General features: G+C 44.8%; 1 protein-coding gene and 1 long non-coding RNA gene across 2 annotated transcripts in view; one reads left to right on the forward strand and one right to left on the reverse strand.

The window, feature by feature from the left end:
* Positions 1-21391, reverse strand: part of LOC141048718 (uncharacterized) — a 71027-nt gene that overhangs the window by 16449 nt on the left and 33187 nt on the right. The gene's annotated exons all lie outside the window — the stretch shown is intronic.
* FGGY (FGGY carbohydrate kinase domain containing) overlaps positions 20596-21391 on the forward strand; it is a 366153-nt gene continuing 365357 nt past the window's right edge. Inside the window, exon 1 of the mRNA XM_073544587.1 lies at positions 20596-20645. The gene's annotated coding sequence lies outside the window, so the exon portion shown is untranslated. The remainder of the gene's footprint in view (positions 20646-21391) is intronic.

The raw sequence follows: 21391 nt of genomic DNA on the forward strand, positions 1-21391 counted from the left end.
TCTGTGTCTGTGTATTAGATTAATTAATTGACAAGGGGGTGTGTTTACAATAATATCAGTGTGTAGATCAATTAGTGAGGTCAATCATTTTGTGAAGACACAGGTGTGAATCCGGTGGCTCTTATCTAAGGGTGAAGCCAGGACGTGTTGTACATGCATTTCTCCTTGAAAGCCTGAGAAATATGGGTCGTTCGTTCGAGACATTGTTTAGAAGAACAGCGGACTGTGATTAATAAGTTGATTGCCGAGGGTAAAACTTATAAAGAAGAGCTGACAATGATCGGTTGTTCAGAGAAAATGATCTCCAATGCTTTATAATGGAAAGCCAAACCGGAGAAACATGGAAGAAAAGGAAGACAACCATACCAATGGATGAAAAGGAAGGGGACCATTCCAATGGATGGAAGAATAGCCAGAATGCCAAAGGCTCAGCCAATGATCTCAGTCTCATGTTACCTGTGAGGACTGTGATAGGAGACGCCTGTGTGACACTAATCTCTTACCAAGAAGTCCCCGCAAAGTCCCACTGTTAAAAAAAGACATGTACTGAAGCGGATGTAATGTTCCAAATAACAGCTCAACTGGCCTAAAGAGAAATGGAGAAACATTTTGTGGACTGATGAACGTAAAATTGTTCTTTTTGGGTCCAAGGGACACAGACAGTTCGTCAGACGACCCCAAACTCTGCATGCAGGCCACAGTACATTCTGAAGACAGTGAAGCATGGTGGAAGCATCATGATATGGGCATGTTTCTCTTATTATGGTGCTGGACGTAATTACCGCACACCAGGGTTCATGGACCAGTTTGCCTATATTAAAATACTAGAAGATGTCATGTTGACTTACGCATGATTAGGATATGCCCTTGAAATGTGGGGTTTCAATGAGACAACAGCCTTAAACACAACAGGAAATGAGCAAAATCTTGGTTCCAGTCCAACAAAATTGAGGTTATGGAGTGTCCAGCCCGATCCCCGGTCCTTAATCCGATAGGACACTTGTGGGATGACATCAAAAATGCAAAGCCAACAAATGCAGAACACTTTCTGTAGGGCAACACTTGCGACGTTCGCTGTACATTATTTTCTAATCTTCACCAAAACTTTTTTTAAACTTGTAACTTTTTATAATTCGGCCTCATGAAGTTTGTGACATTCACAGTTAGGAGAGAACGCACATCTCCAGAAATCCAAGGCAATGTTGTTAGTGAATCATATAGTGAGAGGAGGCGCAGAACGTGCCCACACGCAGCGGTGACGCAGGATTCACAGCAGCCATGTCTCCTAGGGAACTGAGAAGGCGATGTACGTACAGCCGAGCACAGTGTGGGCCGACCGTGTGTGCGACGACTCCACTGCTGTGTGAGCTGAGTCACCTCACTCCGTGATCACAGTGTAACCTTCCAGTGCCCCCCACCTGCGTGATCCTGGGGGTCTTAGACACCAAGCCTTGGTTATACATTACCCACAATAGCTGCGAAGGTGAAAGCATTCTTATGTTCTCTGTTATCAGCCATTATAGGCGTAGTTGGTGGGTGAGGGGTGTATGATTGTAATACTTACCCCAATGATCCCTGCTCATTAAAGTTTTATTGTCACTTTCACTTCTGCACTTTTGAATTGTCTTCATTGTCTTACATGAGCCACTGCTTTTTTATATTTCCTTGTACATAAGTGTTTCAGGGCTCATCTTATTACTCTATTTATTACATTATCAAAGTGCGTATTCTCTGAAATGCCGCAGTGTAGTAGGGTAAAACACACACAACCACAATAACTCAACAGCAAATAATACCACCATTGAGTGCCAACATAATGCTGCTATACAGTGACCAAATAATACCACCAGACTGTGCCCATATGATGCTGCTATACAGAGACCAAATAATACCACCACACTGTGCCCATATGATGCTGCTATACAGAGACCAAATAATACCACCAGACTGTGCCCATATGATGCTGCTATACAGAGACCAAATAATACCACCAGACTGTGCCCATATGATGCTGCTATACAGAGACCAAATAATACCACCATAGAGTGCCAACATAATGCTGCTACACGGCCAAATAATACACCATGCAGTGCCAACATAATGCTGCTATACAGTGACTAAATTATACCATCATACAGTGCCTACAAAATGATGCTGTATAGCAATCAAATAATACCACCATACAGTACCAATATAATGCTGCTATACAGGGACCAAAAAATACACCACACAGTGCTAATATAATGCTGCTATACAGTAATCAAATAATACACCACACAGTGCCCACGTAATGCTACTATACAATGATCAAATAATACCAAGCGAACAGTGCCAACATAATGCTGCTATACAGGAGCCAAATAATACCACCAGACAGTGCCAAATAATGCTGCTATACAACAATCAAATAATACCACCATACAGTGCTAACATAATGCTGCCATACAGTGAACAAATAATACACCATGCAGTGCCCACATAATGCTGGTATACAATGGCCAAATAATACACCATACAGTGCCCACATAATGCTTCTATACAGCAGTCAAATAATACCACCATACAATGCTGTTATATAGTGGCTGCATAATCCCACCATACAGTGCCCACATAATGATGCTTTACAACGGCCGAATAATCCCACCATTCAGTGCCAACATCAATCTGCAATACTCTAACCAAATAATCCCACGATACAGGGCCTAGATAATGCCAACATTTTCTGTCACCAGTGAGTGCCCACTTAATACAGCCTTATAGTGCACTGCAGACATAAAACTATCCTACAGAGCCACAATACTGCCACCATAAACTGCTCAAATAATACACACAGCGGGGGTACAATACAACCGTACCAAGCCTCAGCCAAACAATTTCACCCTAGAGAGGCCATATAATACAGTTATACAATGCTAGCATAACACACACACATTGCTAGCATAATACAGATATAAAGTGATAGCATAACACACACACATACAGTGCTAGCATAACACACACACATTGCTAGCATAACACACATACAGTGCTAGCATAACACAGATGTACAGTGATCGCATAATACAGATATACAGTGATAGCATAATACAGATATACAGTGATAGCATAATACAGATATACAGTGATAGCATAATACAGATATACAGTGATAGCATAATACAGACATACACTGTGCAGAATTATTAGGCAAGTTGTATTTGTGAGGATTTTTTTTATTATTGAACAGCAACTATGTTCTCAATCAACCCAAAATACTCATAGATATCAAAGCTTAATATTTTTGGAAGTTGTAGTGGGTTTTTTTTAGATTTGGCTATCTTAGGAGGATATCTGTTTTTTCAAGTAACTTACTGTGCAGAATTATTAGGCAACTTAATAAAAACCAAATATATACCCATCTCACTTGTTTATTTTCACCAGGAAAACCAATATAACAACACAAAATTTAGAAATAAACATTTCTGACATTCAAAAACAAAAATTAAAAATCAGTGACCAATACAGCCACCTTTATTTACGATGACACTCGAAAGCCTTCCATCCATAGATTCTGTCAGTTGCTTGATCTGTTTACGATCAGCATTGCAATGTGCCGCAGCCACCACAACCTCCCAGACACTGTTCGGAGAGGTGTAATGTTTTCCCTCCCTGTAGATCTCACATTTTATGAGGGACCACAGATCACGTGAACAGGGGGGCCATGTTATTATTTTTTCTTCTTTTAGACCTTTACTGGCCAGCCACGCTGTGGAGTATTTGGATGCATGTGATGGAGCATTGTCCTGCATGAAAATCATGTTTTTCTTGAACGATACCGACTTCTTCCTGTACCACTGGTTGAAGAAGGTGTCTTCCAGAAACTGGCAGTAGGTCTGGGAGTTGAGCTTCACTCCATCCTCAACCTGAAAAGGTCCCACAAGTTCATCTTTGATGATACCAGCCCATACCAGTATCCCACCTCCACCTTGCTGGCGTCTGAGTTGGAGCGGAGCTCTCTGGCCTTTACTGATCCCACCTCGGGCCCATCCATGTGGCCCATCAAGAGTCACTCTCATTTCATCAGTCCATAAAACCTTAGAAAAATCAGTCTTAAGATATTTCTTGGCCCAGTCTTGACGTTTTATCTTATGTTTCTTGTTGAAAGGTGGTCGTTTTTCAGCCTTCCTTACCTTGGCCATGTCCCTGGGTATGGCACACCTTGTGCTTTTTGATACTCCAGTAACGTTGCAGCTCTGAAATATGGCAAAACTGGTGGCAAATGGCATCTTGGCAGCTTCACGCTTGATTTTCCTCAATTCATGCGCAGTTATTTTGCACCTTTTTTTATCAACACGCTTCTTGCGACCCTGTTGGATATTTGCAATGAAACGCTTGATTGTTCGGTGATCACGCTTCAAAAGTTTGGCAATTTCAAGACTGCTGTATCCCTCTGCAAGACATCTCACAATTTTTGACTTTTCAGAGTCCATCAAATCTCTCTTCTGACCCATTTTGCCAAAGAAAAGGAAGTTGCCTAATAATTAAGCACACCTTATATTGGGTGTTGATGTCATTAGACCACACCCCTCCTCATTACAGTCACATGATTTACATAATTGGCTGTTGACTTTCAAGCCTATACAGCTTGTAGTAGGACAACATGTATAAAAAGGAAGGTGTGATCAAAATATTTATTTGCCTAATAATTCTGCACGCAGTGTACAGTGCTAGCATAACACACATACAGTGCTAGCATAACACACACAGTGCTAGCATAACACACATACAGTGCTAGCATAACACACACAGTGCTAGCATTACACACACATACAGTGCTAGCATAATACACATACAGTGCTAGCATAACATACACAGTGCTAGCATAACACACATACAGTGCTAGCATAACACAGACACAGTGATAGCATAACACAGATATACAGTGCTAGCATAACACACACACAATGCTAGCATAACACAGAAATACAGTGCTAGAATAACACACACACATTGCTAGCATAACACACACAGCGCTAGCATAACACACATACAGTGCTAGCATAACATACATGTACAGTGCTAGCATAATACAGATATACAGTGCTAGCATAACACACACACACACACACACAGAGCTAGCATAATACAGATATACAGTGCTAGCATAACACACACACACACAGAGCTAGCATAACGCAGTCATAAAGTGCTAGAATAACACACACACATTGCTAGCATAACACACATACAGTGCTAGCATAACATACATGTACAGTGCTAGCATAATACAGATATACAGTGCTAGCATAACACACACACACACACACACACACACAGAGCTAGCATAATACAGATATACAGTGCTAGCATAACACACACAGCGCTAGCATAACACACATACAGTGCTAGCATAACATACATGTACAGTGCTAGCATAATACAGATATACAGTGCTAGCATAACACACACACACACACAGAGCTAGCATAATACAGATATACAGTGCTAGCATAACACACACACAAACATACAGTGCTAGCATAACGCAGTCATAAAGTGCTAGCATAACACATACACAGTGGTAGCATAATATAGACATACAGTGCTAGCATAATACACACATACAGTGCCCACAGTACCATTACGGGCCCAAATGATGCAATAGCAGGACATTCCCAAAAAGGAAGGTATAGGACATAAATGCAGAATAAGTTTATTATATCACAGGAGAATTCGTAATATAGAAATAATATATAAAATACCAGAATATGAACGAGCCCGGGGTGTAAATGAAATGGAGCCCGTCACAGGACACCCACCCGGCCCGGACCGCTCCCCTGATTGACAGCTCATTTAGCAGTGAAATTCTATTTGCTTTCCTTCTTCGATGAGATCCATATGTGACTTAATCCCCCACAATCCCTGACATAGGAAATGTGGAGCCGCTGATACAGATCCCCCTGCAATCTGCACATGTCGCCCCAATTACGTAGGTGACAGCACCGGGTGGAATTCTGTGAGAAGGAACAGAGCCTCATCTCTACAGTAATACTAGTGATTCCTGGGGGTCACCCTGCAAAAAGCCTAACCCTGAGCCCCCAATATTACAGACTTCCAGGAAATCCCCCCACCTACAAGAGAGCTCATCCTCATCATCCTCATGTTTGTAGCTGCTCAGTGACATACAAAGTTCACTTCACATCGTCACTTTCTGTTCATTTCACCAGGGAGCACATTCCAGACGTGCCTGGGGGGACACAGCTTCCAGGAAAGCCGGCCCTCTCCGGGGCTTATTCCCACGCAGGACAAAGGGGCGAATGGGCGCTGCCGCCTGCGCTGCCATGTTCTCATGGCAGCCACTGATTGTGCCGGGTCACTGGACCACCACTAACTAATCCCCCGATACACAATGATCAAACCCAGTGTAACTGATCTGTGACATCGAGTACTGACAACCAGAAGCCACATCTATCTATCTATCTATCTATCTATCTATCTATCTATCTATCTATCTATCTATTACCTATCTATCTATTATCTATCTATCTATCAATCAATCTATCTATATATTATCCATTATCTATCTATAATTTATCTATTATCTATCTATTATGTATCTATTATCAATCTATTATCTATAATTTATCTATTATCTATATATTATCTATCAATCTATCATCTATTAATCTATTATCTATCAATTAACCATATTTTAGCTATCTATTATCTATTTATTATCTATCTAGAAAGAAAACACAGCAGCACTCTGCATAAGCCAAGCTATGTGAAAACACTGAAAACATTAAGGCTGTGTTCCCAAGTTGCTTTTTTTAAGCGTTTCCGCAGCGCTTTTAAACGCGCGTTTCTGCCGCGGAAACGCTTAAGAAAAGCATCCAGTGTAATCATAATTGAATCCGCACATGTTGTGCTAATGGTGCGTTATTTTCCGCTGCGGAAACGCTTAGCAGAAAAAAACACAGCATGTTCATTAATTTTGTGGAAACGCGTGCATTTCTGCATACATACAATTGTATTGCAAAAACGCTTAGGAAAACGCTTAACAAAAGCGTCAAAAACGCTTACAAAAGCGCTTCATAAAACGCATGCGGGAAGAGGGTGTGCGTTTCCGCTCAGGAATATTCTGCTTCAAAAGCGCAACGTGGGCACATAGCCTAAATCTAGACTGTTGTTACTCAGCTTGCACCTGTTCACACTTACTAGGTGCTGGTCAGGTTTTCTCTTTATATATTACTATTGGAGGTGTGACTGCCTCCAGCCTGACTCTGCACTCTTCCCATTGACCAGCGGGTGATTTTCATCAGTTCTACTTACCTATTTGAATTATAGGCTCAAGGCCCGAGAGAGACATGTTTGTCCATTTAACTGTAGGCTGATAGCTCAAGAGAGGCATGTACAGCAGAACAGGGACCCATCAGACGGAGGTCACCTTGCCGTGGTTGACGGGTACACATGAATTGGCCAATTTATGCGCTAAGAACCTTCAGTTTTGTAAATACATCTTCCCGAGTAATACCACAGTCTAGATTCACCGTATTTTTCCGACTATACCACGCACTTTTTCCTCCAAAAATTTGAAAGAAAATGGGGGGTGCGTCTTATAGTCCGGATGTATCGGCTCTGGTTGTGGTTGGGAGGTGGAGGATCGGTTTCGGCAGAGCAGCGGGTCACAGAGGCAGGAGTCAGCTTCTGCGGCTAACTCCTGTGCCCGCTGCTAAAAAGAAATGAATATTCACTGCATTCTACGCCCATGGGCGTGGAGGGCAATGAATATTCATTTCTCTTTAATGGTATCCTGGTAAGCTTAGTCCCATCCTTCCCTTATCTTGGTATGATTGGCCCCATCCTTTCCTTATCCTGGTATGATTGGCCCCTACCCCCATCCTGGTATGCATGGTCCCATCAGAAAACATTTAAAACCAAACCATTACACTTACCTTCTCGGCGCTCCCTCGCAGCGTACTGCTCCGATGCCACCAGCTCCTTAATGTTTGTAAGCAGCGCATGGCAGGGACATCACGCACTGCTTGCAAGCTGAAGGGCAGCAGCCGGAATACTCAATGCTCTGCACGCCAGAACTGTGTGCGCACAAAGCACTGAGTATTCATGGCCCTCTAGCGAGCACACAGTGTCAGCCGGAGCCTTCTTGCTGCTGCCTGCGGTTTTTTTTAATGTATTCTGATGGGGCCTTGCATGCTAGGAGGGGGGTGGGGGGGCAATCATACCAGGATAAGGATGGGACCATGCATACTAGGATAAGATGGGGGCCCTGCATACCAGGATAGGGATGAGGGAGCCATGCATACCAGGATAGGGATGAGGGTGATCATTCCTACCAGGATAGGGATAAGGGAGCCATGCATACCAGGATAGGGATGAGGGAGCCATGCATGCCAGGATAGGGATGAGGGAGCCATGCTTACCAGGATAGGGATGAGGGAGCCATAAACACCAGGATAGGGATAAGGGAGCCATGCATACCAGGATAGGGATGAGGGAGCCATGCATACCAGGATAGGGATGAGGGAGCCATGCATACCAGGATAGGGATGAGGGAGCCATGCATGCCAGGATAGGGATGAGGGAGCCATGCATACCAGGATAGGGATGAGGGAGCCATGCATGCCAGGATAGGGATGAGGGAGCCATGCATACCAGGATAGGGATGAGGGAGCCATGCATGCCAGGATAGGGATGAGGGAGCCATGCATGCCAGGATAGGGATGAGGGAGCCATGCATGCCAGGATAGGGATGAGGGAGCCATGCATACCAGGATAGGGATGAGGGAGCCATGCATGCCAGGATAGGGATGAGGGAGCCATGCATACCAGGATAGGGATGAGGGAGCCATGCATGCCAGGATAGGGATGAGGGAGCCATGCATGCCAGGATAGGGATGAGGGAGCCATGCATGCCAGGATAGGGATGAGGGAGCCATGCATACCAGGATAGGGATGAGGGAGCCATGCATGCCAGGATAGGGATGAGGGAGCCATGCATACCAGGATAGGGATGAGGGAGCCATGCATGCCAGGATAGGGATGAGGGAGCCATGCATACCAGGATAGGGATGAGGGAGCCATGCATGCCAGGATAGGGATGAGGGAGCCATGCATACCAGGATAGGGATGAGGGAGCCATGCATGCCAGGATAGGGATGAGGGAGCCATGCATACCAGGATAGGGATGAGGGAGTCATAAACACCAGGATAGGGATGAGGGTGATCATTCCTACCAGTATAGGGATGAGGGAGCCATAAACACCAGGATAGGGATGAGGGAGCCATGCATACCACGATAGGGATGAGGGAGCCATGCATACCAGGATAGGGATGAGGGAGCCATGCATACCAGGATAGGGATGAGGGAGCCATGCATACCAGGATAGGGATGAGGGAGCCATGCATGCCAGGATAGGGATGAGGGAGCCATGCATACCAGGATAGGGATGAGGGAGCCATGCATGCCAGGATAGGGATGAGGGAGCCATGCATACCAGGATAGGGATGAGGGAGCCATGCATGCCAGGATAGGGATGAGGGAGCCATGCATGCCAGGATAGGGATGAGGGAGCCATGCATGCCAGGATAGGGATGAGGGAGCCATGCATGCCAGGATAGGGATGAGGGAGCCATGCATGCCAGGATAGGGATGAGGGAGCCATGCATGCCAGGATAGGGATGAGGGAGCCATGCATGCCAGGATAGGGATGAGGGAGCCATGCATGCCAGGATAGGGATGAGGGAGCCATGCATGCCAGGATAGGGATGAGGGAGCCATGCATACCAGGATAGGGATGAGGGAGCCATGCATGCCAGGATAGGGATGAGGGAGCCATGCATACCAGGATAGGGATGAGGGAGCCATGCATGCCAGGATAGGGATGAGGGAGCCATGCATACCAGGATAGGGATGAGGGAGCCATGCATGCCAGGATAGGGATGAGGGAGCCATGCATACCAGGATAGGGATGAGGGAGCCATGCATGCCAGGATAGGGATGAGGGAGCCATGCATACCAGGATAGGGATGAGGGAGTCATAAACACCAGGATAGGGATGAGGGTGATCATTCCTACCAGTATAGGGATGAGGGAGCCATGCATACCAGGATAGGGATGAGGGAGCCATGCATACCACGATAGGGATGAGGGAGCCATGCATACCAGGATAGGGATGAGGGCGATCATTCCTGCGATAATGTGGATGAGGGGGCATGCATACCAGGATAGGGATGAGGGGCCAAGTATGTCAGGATGGGCATGAGGGGACCATATATACCAGGATTGGGGATATTAAGTACAGAATTGACGACATTTTTTGCTTGAATTTTTTTTCTCTTAATTTCCTCCTCTAAAACCTAGGTTATAGTCCGAAAAGTACGGTAACGTTTTCAGTGTTTTCACATAACTTGGCTCATAGAGAGTGCTGCTGTATTTTCTTTTTCTATATAAGCTTGCATCTGTTCACACTTAGGTGCTGATGGTCAGTTTTTTTTCTGTATATCTATCTCATCTATCAACTAAAAGTGAGACATGAAGGCACTCCAGTATTTAAAAAAAAAAAGCTTGACGAAGGTTCATTTGAACCGAAATGTCGCCACGCTACTTGGGCAAAATAAAGTCCACTTTTTTTTAAGTATTGCAGCGCTGCCTTCCTTTCTTACTCTAATATACTCATACAAACTCTGGGTATTTTGTTTTTTTGCACCCACATTATATTTTTATGTGTTCTGTTATATTTTTTCTCTATTCCTATTGTTATCTAACATCAATCTAATCTATCTATTATCTATCTGTTAGCTATTATCTACCTATAATCTATGTATCAATTATCTATCTATTATTTATCTATTATCTATCATCTATCTATTTATCAGTAATGCCGTTTATAGTTCATGTATTCGTAGTTTGCTCCTCTAAGCACATAAAGAGGCAGCTGGATCCCTTGGTTTGTATATTATGCAGTCATAGCAGTTTGCACCTGTTCACATTTGCTTTATTCTCCATGGAGCTTCTGGTCAGTTTTTGTTTCCTTGTATCCATCCATCTCTCTCTGTGTCTGTCTCTCTCAATAATGTCAATCGATTCAGTTATGGGCATCTTTTTTCTTAGGGATCATTCCTAATTTATCTTCCGCTTCTCTTGTGGATGAATCAGTCCTTATATATCAATCCCATCAGGAGAATTATCAGTGCTCTGGACTAGATTGAATTACACATTGTGTAGATCGCTATTGTCTAAAAGTCAAAAGCCAGGGACTAATGTAATCTTCCCGGCATTCCTATATGGGAAAGTGAATTCCACAACTCCAGACCCGCTCCATACAGTCCATCAGATCTACCGCAGACATGGTGCTGGCAGCCTGCCCACCTCACATGGCAGGACGGCTATCCTCTGGATATTTATACAATGGGGTGACTGATCGTCTGTCACAAGAAGCATCAACATGAAGATATTTATTGTCCATCCGTCTGTCTATCTAATATCTGTCTTTCATCTATCTATCTATCTATTATCTATCTATCATCTATCTATCTATTATCTATCTATCTATTATCTATCTATCATCTATCTATCTATCTATTATCTATCTATCTAAATAAAAGGCAGACTTACTGTATAGAGATTATTCATGATTTGCACAATAACTCCTTCCAACATCGGCCCCTTCATAGCTCTCTTCTTGTCATGTTCTCACGCTGCTTTTTTATCACGGTTTCTTTTTTCTGCAAGTTCTCACACCAAAATATGCCCTACCAATCTGCCCAGATTTATGCTTTTTTTGCAGTTTTTTCACCTTTTTTCATGTACTTTTAGTGCAGCATTTTTTGAAGTGCAGAAATGCTGGGATTCTGCATTTACAAACAGAGGTGCGTTCTTTTAGATGCATTTTCTCACGCTCCCCATAGAACCCTAAGGCCTCTTTCACACTTCAGTTTTTTGCATCAGTTATAATCCGCCAAAAAGGCGGACAAGCGGATCCGTTCTAAACTGATGTGAACAGATGGCAGAGGATCCGTTTTCAGACGGATCCTGAAAATGAAGAAATTTAAAGGAATCGCTGGCGAGAGAGAGAGAGAGAATTTTTTTATTTTTGTCCGGCACCCAGAAAGAATTTTGGGTTAAATGAGTGTCTGGAGGATCCGCCAGAGAAAAAAACATTACAAGCTCCGTTCTGAAATCTTTGAGGATGGTGACGGACAGAAACTTTTGGCGGATCCTCACAAAAAACGGATGCAACGGACAGCAATCCGTCACAATCCTCCATTAATGCAAGTCAATGGGAAAAAAACGGATCCTCAAAAAAAAATTGAGGATCCGTTTTTTTCAAAACCTGGCGGATTGTGACTGATTGTAAAAAACGGAAGTGTGAAAGAGGCCTTACTAAACATAAAATGCATCAAACACCCGCGCAGTTCCGCAGCGTCTCTGAACACAGAGGGGATACGAGTTTTCTTAAAATCACATCCACATTGCTTGAACTGTGAAACAGTGGATTTTCTGAGCAAAAAAAAAATCACGGCATTTACGCTACGTGTGAACATGGCCTTAGGGTCAGACACCGCCTTTAATCACGCCAGTCCGTTATCGAGCTGCTCATTGTGCCCCAACAATGTCTCCTAGATCATATAGATAATTCTGCAAATGCAAAGAGTAGAAGAACTTCAGAAGATTACGAGATGACAAATGTCACCTCCGACTGATTGAAAGCTGCGTACAATGCAGCCGCTTGTAAGGTTTTCTGCATCGGTGTCGTCGGCGTCGCATTTACCGTGACGAGAGCTGACAAAGGCGAGGCTGACATCTTGTCGTAGTCATCATCTAAATGATAGAGAACAGATACCCTCTAATGATAGATGCATCCCACCCAATGTGCGCGAACAGACAGCCGGAATACAACGTGACAACATTAATTGCTCTGACATTTGTTAATAACGTTCGTTTGTTTCATTCGCTTACAACGGGCGCGAGAAGGTTCACTGCTGAACTATTAAGGAACGGCCCCCTCCCCCGCAACCGCAGATAACGAGGATTGTCAATAGTAATTAGTTACATTGTTAAGCTTTTAGTGTAATTAAACCATTCTAAATTCCAAAAACAGAAGATATGTCATGTACAGAGATGGGTTGGATTTTCCAGTCACTTCTTGCTTGAAGCCTTTCTTGATTTCGGTCCTTCCAAGGTGGCAACCAAGATTTCAGAAGAAAATGGTTGACACATTGACTAGTGTATATATATATGTTAGTATAGAAGGATGTCCACCATGCTTAACCTGTCCACAGCTCTCTTTCTGATAGTTTTACACACTCGTTATATCGGGCAATAACCAATAGATTTACTACCTAATAAAAGTGTTAACTCTTGTGAGTAATGCACAAGGCGCTGTGTCTTCTGTCACCGAGTCCCTCCCTCTGCTCCTCATTTTGCAGTGGCAACCATATTGCTTCTGTGACTTGACTTTCACCGGGCACATAGCCCAGCTCAGACAGTAAGTCACTACCTAACTATTCAGTTACTTGGCATCATTGCCATTACTGTGGGTTTCTTTCTACATTGTTTAGCCTACACTTAAACATTGGACTTTATTGCAAACCAAGCACTTCTACACCTGCTCCTCATTGCTGGGCTAGCTCTGCTGCATTGCCGTACAGTTCTGCCCTTGTAATTCCACTGCAAACTTAGCTCTGTTACAGCTACATGTCATCACTGGGTTACCTCTGCTATATCTCTGAGCTAGATCTACCTTTGATCTCCATTGCAAATTCAGCTCTCCTTCACCTCTTCCTCATCACTGAATCAGCTCTGCTATATCACTTGTGCCTATTCCACTACTTTAAATCTCTTGTGTAACTAAACTCAGCTATATAAGTTGCTGTGACTCCAACTCTGCTTTATCGTGGATCACAACTCTGCTTCATCGGTTGATGTAGTTCCAACTCTATCTCATCAGCCTCTGCTGTTCCTACTGATGCATCTGCTGCACCAAGGCCATCTGACCAAGGTGAAAAATAATTGGTTACTCACATCCGGGACTTAAAACATCAACCTGGCCAGGTAAAACATATCATACAGCCTCATATTCCTTTTTATAATACTTCTCTTGTGCTGCACCTGGTCTCTGGGTTGCTATTTGTCCAGTCCTATGCCACCAAGCATAGGACTTTCCATGACCATTGCCTAACAGGTTCAGCTATGGTTGTACTTTCTCTAAGAGCCCAAAGTCAGCTACATGGGTTGCTTGTATAGTAGGGACCCCATTCATTCCTACGATCCCCAATTTCTATCACATGGTCCCAGAGAATAGATAAACTGGACTAAAAGGAGGAAGTGGCAGTGGCAGCTTTGTGGCAGCTGTGCCAAGGACAATGCCACATTCCTGCTTATAACTACTACTCCCACTATTGTTTCATCAGGATAATGGCAGGATTCCCCCAGACCTTTTTTCCCACTTTTATATTAGTGTATTGTTTGCAGACGATTATTCATGTACCCTCCATTGTAATGTCATCATAAGAGATCTATTTTCATACCGCGGAGAGTGATTGCTTATTGTTCTGTCACCGCGCGCACAGAATATTCATATAAACATCGACAAATGTTACAGAGGATCCAAATACACAAAGAAGTAAACTTAAAAGAGACTCAGAATGTTTACATGTAGAAATGTCCTGTCTTCACAATTTTTCTGATAATCTGAATACATGGCACAGTAATAGTAAAAGATGTACAAGTGTCTGACCAGACTGTAGCTGCTGTCTGCAATATCCAGTACAGAAGGCCCTATTGAAGGTGACATCACTGAGAATGCAGCCTATCCATTCACTAGAGAGTGGTGTCATCACTGAGAATGCAGCCTATCCATTCACTAGAGAACAGTGACATCAATGAGAATGCAGCCTATCCATCACTAGAGAGCAGTGACATCACTGAGAATGCAGCCTATCCATCACTAGAGAGCGGTGACATCACTGAGAATGCAGCCTATCCATCACTAGAGAGCAGTGACATCACTGAGAATGCAGCCTATCCATCACTAGAGAGCAGTGACATCACTGAGAATGCAGCCTATCCATCACTAGAGAGCGGTGACATCACTGAGAATGCAGCCTAGCCATCACTAGAGGGCAGTGACATCACTGAGAATGCAGCCTATCCATTCACTAGAGAGCGGTGACATCACTGAGAATGCAGCCTATCCATTCACTAGAGAGCAGTGACATCACTGAGAATGCAGCCTATCCATCACTAGAGGGCGGTGACATCACTGAGAATGCAGCCTATCCATCACTAGAGAGCGGTGACATCACTGAGAATGCAGCCTATCCATCACTAGAGAGCAGCGACATCACTGAGAATGCAGCATATCCATCACTAGAGAGCGGTGACATCACTGAGAATGCAGCCTATCCATCACTAGAAAGTGGTGACATCACTGAGAATGCAGCCTTTCCATCACTAGAGAGCGGTGACATCACTGAGAATGCAGCCTATTTATCACTAGAGAGCGCTGACATTACTGAGAATGCAGCCTATCCATCACTAGAGAGCAGTGACATCTCTGAGAAAGCAGCCTATCATCACTAGAGAGCAGCGACATCACTGAGAATACAGCCTATCCATCACTAGAGCGGTGACATCACTGAGAATGCAGCCTATCCATTCACTAGAGAACAGTGACATCACTAAAATGCAGCCTGTCCATCACTAGAGAACAGTGACATCACTGAGAATGCAGCCTATCCATCACTAGAGAGCAGTGACATCACTGAGAATGCAGCCTATCCATCACTAGAAAGTGATGACATCACTGAGAATGCAGCCTATCCATCACTAGAGAGCGGTGACATCACTGAGAATACAGCCTATTCATCACTAGAGAGCGCTGACATTACTGAGAATGCAGCCTATCCATCACTAGAGAGCGGTGACATCACTGAGAAAGCATCCTATCATCACTAGAGAGCAGCGACATCACTGAGAATGCAGCCTATCCATCACTAGAGAGCAGTGACATCACTGAGAATGCAGCCTATCCATCACTAGAGAGCAGCGACATCACTGAGAATGTAGCCTAGCCATCCCTAAAGAGCAGTAACATCACTGAGAATGCAGCCTATCCATCACTAGAGGGACGCCAGAGGGGTCCAGAGGAGGGAGAGGAGGCCAGAGGGGTCCAGAGAAGGAAGAGGAGGCCAGAGGGGTCTGGAGGAGGAAGAGGAGGGAAGAGGAAGAGGAGGCCAGAGGGGTACAGAGGAGGGAAGAGGGGTCCGGAGGAGGAAGAGGAGGCCAGAGGGGTCAGGAGGAGGGAAGAGGGGTCCGGAGGAGGCCAGAGGGGTCCGGAGGAGGAAGAGGAGGCCAGAGGGGTCCAGAGGTGGGAAGAGGGGTCTGGAGAAGTAAGAGGAGGCCAGAGAGGTCCGGAGGAGGAAGAGAAGGGAAGAGGGGTCCAGAGGAGGAAGAGGCCTGTGCTGTATATCATGTGGGGCTGTGCTGTATACCATGGTGCTGTATACCATGTGTTGCTGTGCTGCATACCATGTGATGCTGTGCTTTATACCATGTGGGGCTGTGCTGTATACCATGGGGCTGTGCTGTAAACCAATGGGGGGCTGTGCTGTATACCAATGGGGGGCTGTGCTGTAAACCATGTGATGATGTGATATATACCATGTGGGGCTGTGCTTTATACCATGTGGGCTTGTGCTTTATAACATGTGGGGCTGTGCTGTATACCATGTGGGGCTGTGCTGTACACCAATGGGGGGCTGTGCTGTATACCAATGGGGGGCTGTGCTGTATACCAATGGGGGGCTGTGCTGTGTACCATGTGGGCCTGTGCTTTATACCATGTGGGGCTGTGCTTAATACCATGTGGGCCATGCTGTATACCATGGCGCTGTGCTGTATACCAATGAGGGGCTGTGCTGTATACCAATGGGGGGCTGTGCTGTATGCCATGGTGCTGTGCTATATACCATGTGGAGCTGTATTATATACTATGAGGCTGTGTTATATACCATGGGGGGTACATTATACATTATATTCTATGGGGGAGGCTGTGTTATATAATATGGGGGGCTACATTATATTCTATGGGGAGGTGGGCTGTATTATTTCTATTCAGGGCTACATTATATTCTGTGGGGGCTGTATTATCTTTACTATATTCTATGGTGGTGATCGCATCTTTCTATGAAGGGGCTACATTATACTATATGAGGAGGCTACATTGTATTCTATGGGGGGCTGCATTATATTTTATGGGGGGCTAGATTATATTGTAGGGGGGCTTTATTATACTTCATGAGGAGGCTACATTATATTCTATTGGGGCTGCATTATACTATATGAGGAGGGCTACATTGTATTCTATGGAGGGGCTACATTACACTATATCAGGGGCTGCCATATATTCTATGGAGGGGCTGCATTATACTATATGAGGGGGCTGCATTATATTCTATGCGGGGTTACATTGTATTCTGTGGGGTGGCTACATTATGCTCTAAGGGGTGGCTGCATTATACTATAAGAGGGGGGCTGCATTATATTCTATGGGGGTTACATTATATTGTATGGCAGGGCTGCATTATACTCTGTGGGGTGGCTGCATTATGTTCTATGGGGTGGCTGCATTATGTTATATGTGGGCTGCATTAAACTGCCGAGGACTATGGGGAATACATTATACTATATGAAGAACTATGGGGTGCATTATACTATGGGAAGTGAATTGTACTACATGGATGACTGGCGGTCTATTATACTATATGGAGCACTATGAGGAGTGTATTAAACTATATGGAGGACTATGGGGCAGAATATATTATATGGAGGACTATGGGGGACATTATATTATATGGAAACTGTAGATGTGCTGCTGATAACATGATACTGTATGGGGACAGATTAATCCATTAGTGATTGTTCTGTCCCCATCATTCTTTCTCAGACGGTGGAAAGAGGCCGGGAAACAAGTGTTGAACGACTTCAATATTGTCGATCACACTGATTCAGCGCCCCACTTTGCCTAAATCTGGCGGTTTTAGGAAGTTTCGTCCCCAGCAGTTTGCCCCCAGCAATTTGCATCCAGCAGTTCGCCCCAGGTACATTTCGCCCCCCCCCCGCACATTTCGCCCCAGCAGTTCGCCCCCGGATATTTCGCAATATAGGCAAAACATGGCAAAACAGTGTATACACATCCGGGGGTAAACTGCTGGGGCGAAAAATCCGGGGGTGAACTGCCCGGGGTTAAAAATCTGGGGGCGAAATATCCGGGGGGAACTGCTTGGGGGCGAAACACCCGGGGGCGATCTGCTGGGGACGAAACATCCGGGGGCCAACTGCTGGGTGTGAAATATTTGGGGGCGAACTGCTGGGGGCAAACTGCTGGGGGTGAAACATCCAAATCCCAAATCTGGCACTGGTCATACACATGACATGATGCAGCATCACAGATCACAATCTCTGCCAGTGCCTCCTAGATAAGATACACACGCACCACATTCTTATATGGCCTAATATGTCATATGAGGCCAATATACCGACCGTACAGACCGCACTATCATCCTCCTGTATGCCGTACATAGGCAGAGAGTGCGGTCTGTACAGAGGCAATGTCATGATCCCAGTGCAGGTTTTTGAGCTGCACACTGGGGGTTAATGTCTGGAGCTCTGTGCAGGTTTTGACCTGCACACCTGGGGTTAATGATTGTGGCCTCTTTCTGGTTCTGGGAGAGCTTCTTAAACCCCTGGGAAGCTTCAATCCCTGCCAGTTATACTTTTGCCTTTGGCCGAGTGTGCTGACCTCTGTGTGCCTGTTCGTTGTTATAGCTTGTTTATATGGTTCTGACCCGGCTCTGTTTCCCGTTGTGAGTTTGACTGTTGATTTTGTACTGCGTTATTATCTGTGTATGACTCACTGCCTGTGACCTGACTACTCTCTGCTCGCCCCTCTGGTACCTTGCAGCTATCTCTGTGTGTGACTCATTGGCTACGTCCTGACTATTCTCCCTGTCTATGCCCCTGGGTAACTTTGTCTCGCAGTTACTCTGCTAGGAATTGTCTTGCAGCTCCTAGCTCTGTGGAGTTTAGGCCACGCCTCTAGCAGTCACGTGCTTCAGGTCCTGCAGCTCTGAAGTACGCATCTATTCGGTTGCTGCCCGCTCCACAGGTATCTTTGAGCACTGTTTCGCTTTACTCAGGACACGCGCACTGGCTCAGTGAGCAAGGTTAGTGCGGTGTTTCTGACAGGCAACACTCTGTATGTCTTATAGGGGGCCTAATAGGAGGCCGATAGTCTGTATGTCTTATAGGGGGCCTAATAGGAGACTAACAGTCTGCATGTCTCATAGGAGGCCTAATAGGAGGACGACACTCTGTCTTATAGGGGGCGTAATAGGAGGCCGACAGTCTGCATGTCATATACGAGGCCAATATGCCGTACATACCGCAATATCGGCATCCTATATACTGTACATACCACACTCTCAGCCTCTTATAGAAAGTATCTGTTATTGGAGACCGAGAGTGCGGTCTGTATGTGATATAGGATGCCAAGAGTGCAGTGTGTACGATATATAGGAGGCTGAGAGCGTTCTCTTTTGCACACTGTACAGCTTGCTAAAAGGCACACGTTTTAGTGGGAGAGGCCAAAAAATGAACACATAATAAAACCATTTATGGTAGCCATGGGGTGGGCCCCTAGAGTCAATTCCCCTGGTGGGCCCTAGGCAACCCAGTCTGACCCTGCCTACGTTCTATTAACCACAGATTCAACTACAGTCTCCCTTATTGGACCCCGGTATAGCGGTTTAGCTGCTTGTTAAGCTATAAGAATCCCGTTCATTTAGTGAAGACATGACAGTGACATCACTGAGAATGTAGCCTATCCATCATTAGAGATTGGTGACATCACTGAGAATGCAGCCTATCCATCACTAGAGAGCAGTGACATCACTGAGAATGCAGCCTATCCATCACTAGAGAGAGATGACATCACTGAGAATGCAGCCTATCCATTCACTAGAGAGTGGTGACATCACTGAGAATGCAGCCTATCCATCACTAGAGAGCACTGACATCACTGAGAATGCAGCCTATCCATCATTAGAGATTGGTGACATCACTGAGAATGCAGCCTATCCATCACTAGAGAGCAGTGACATCACTGAGAATTCAGCCTATCCATCACTAGAGAGAGATGACATCACTGAGAATGCAGCCTATCCATCACTAGAGAGCGGTGACATCACTGAGAATGCAGCCTATCCATCACTAGAGAGCAGTGACATCACTGAGAATGCAGCCTATCCATCACTAGAGAGCGGTGACTGTCCTGTCTCCGACATAATTCATGATCCCTGACTGTCTACTTGCCAATGTACATACATAGTAATTTGCTGAGAATATGTAAAATTCTCAGTCTTTTCCATAGATTTTAATGTTTAGTGGCCAAAGTAATAACTGCAGTGTTATCTTAATTTCACTTTCGTTTTGTTTTCCCTCCAATCCACAATGTATTCTGGGTAAGTTTGCAAGGCATCATGGTCTATTCCAGCCCCCTTTTTCTCTCCAGTCTGCCATTTTCTGTCCAACCTGCATTTTGGGACCATCTCATTCCTCTACTCCCCTTGTGTCAGCATCAGTGGTATGTAATCATGCTCCCTGTATATGATTTCTGTCTTATATTAGCTAGCTTAGTTACCCCCCCGCTCAGCCAGTAGTCCAGATTGTGTATGCTATGTATATTGTATATTTCTATGAACCCAGTACTGATCCTATGTATCTGCTTCTGTTTGTAGTTTCACCATCTATATATACCTACGTTCAATTAACCACAGATTCAGCTACAGTCTCCCTTATTGGACCTCGGTATAGCGGTTTAGCTGCTTGTTAAGCCATAAGAATCCTGTTCATTTAGTGAAGACATGACAGTGACATCACTGAGAATGCAGCCTATCCATCACTAGAGAGCGGTGACATCACTGAGAATGCAGCCTATCCATCAATAGAGAGCGGTGACATCACTGAGAATGCAGCCTATCCATCACTAGAGAGCAGTGACATCACTGAGAATGCAGCCTATCCATCACTAGAGAGCGGTGACATCACTGAGAATGTAGCCTAGCCATCACTAAAGAGCAGTAACATCTCTGAGAATGCAGCCTATCCATTCACTAGAGAACAGTGACATCACTGAGAATTCAGCCTATCCATCACTAGAGAGAGATGACATCACTGAGAATGCAGCCTATCCATTCACTAGAGAGAGATGACATCACTGAGAATGCAGTCTATCCATTCACTAGAGAGTGGTGACATCACTGAGAATGTAGCCTATCCATTCACTAGACGGCACTGACATCACTGAGAATGCAGCCTATCCATCATTAG

The sequence above is a fragment of the Dendrobates tinctorius genome, unplaced genomic scaffold, assembly GCF_039654945.1.
Source record: "Dendrobates tinctorius isolate UK_male_01 unplaced genomic scaffold, ASM3965494v1 ptg000138l, whole genome shotgun sequence".
Lineage (NCBI taxonomy): Eukaryota > Metazoa > Chordata > Amphibia > Anura > Dendrobatidae > Dendrobates > Dendrobates tinctorius.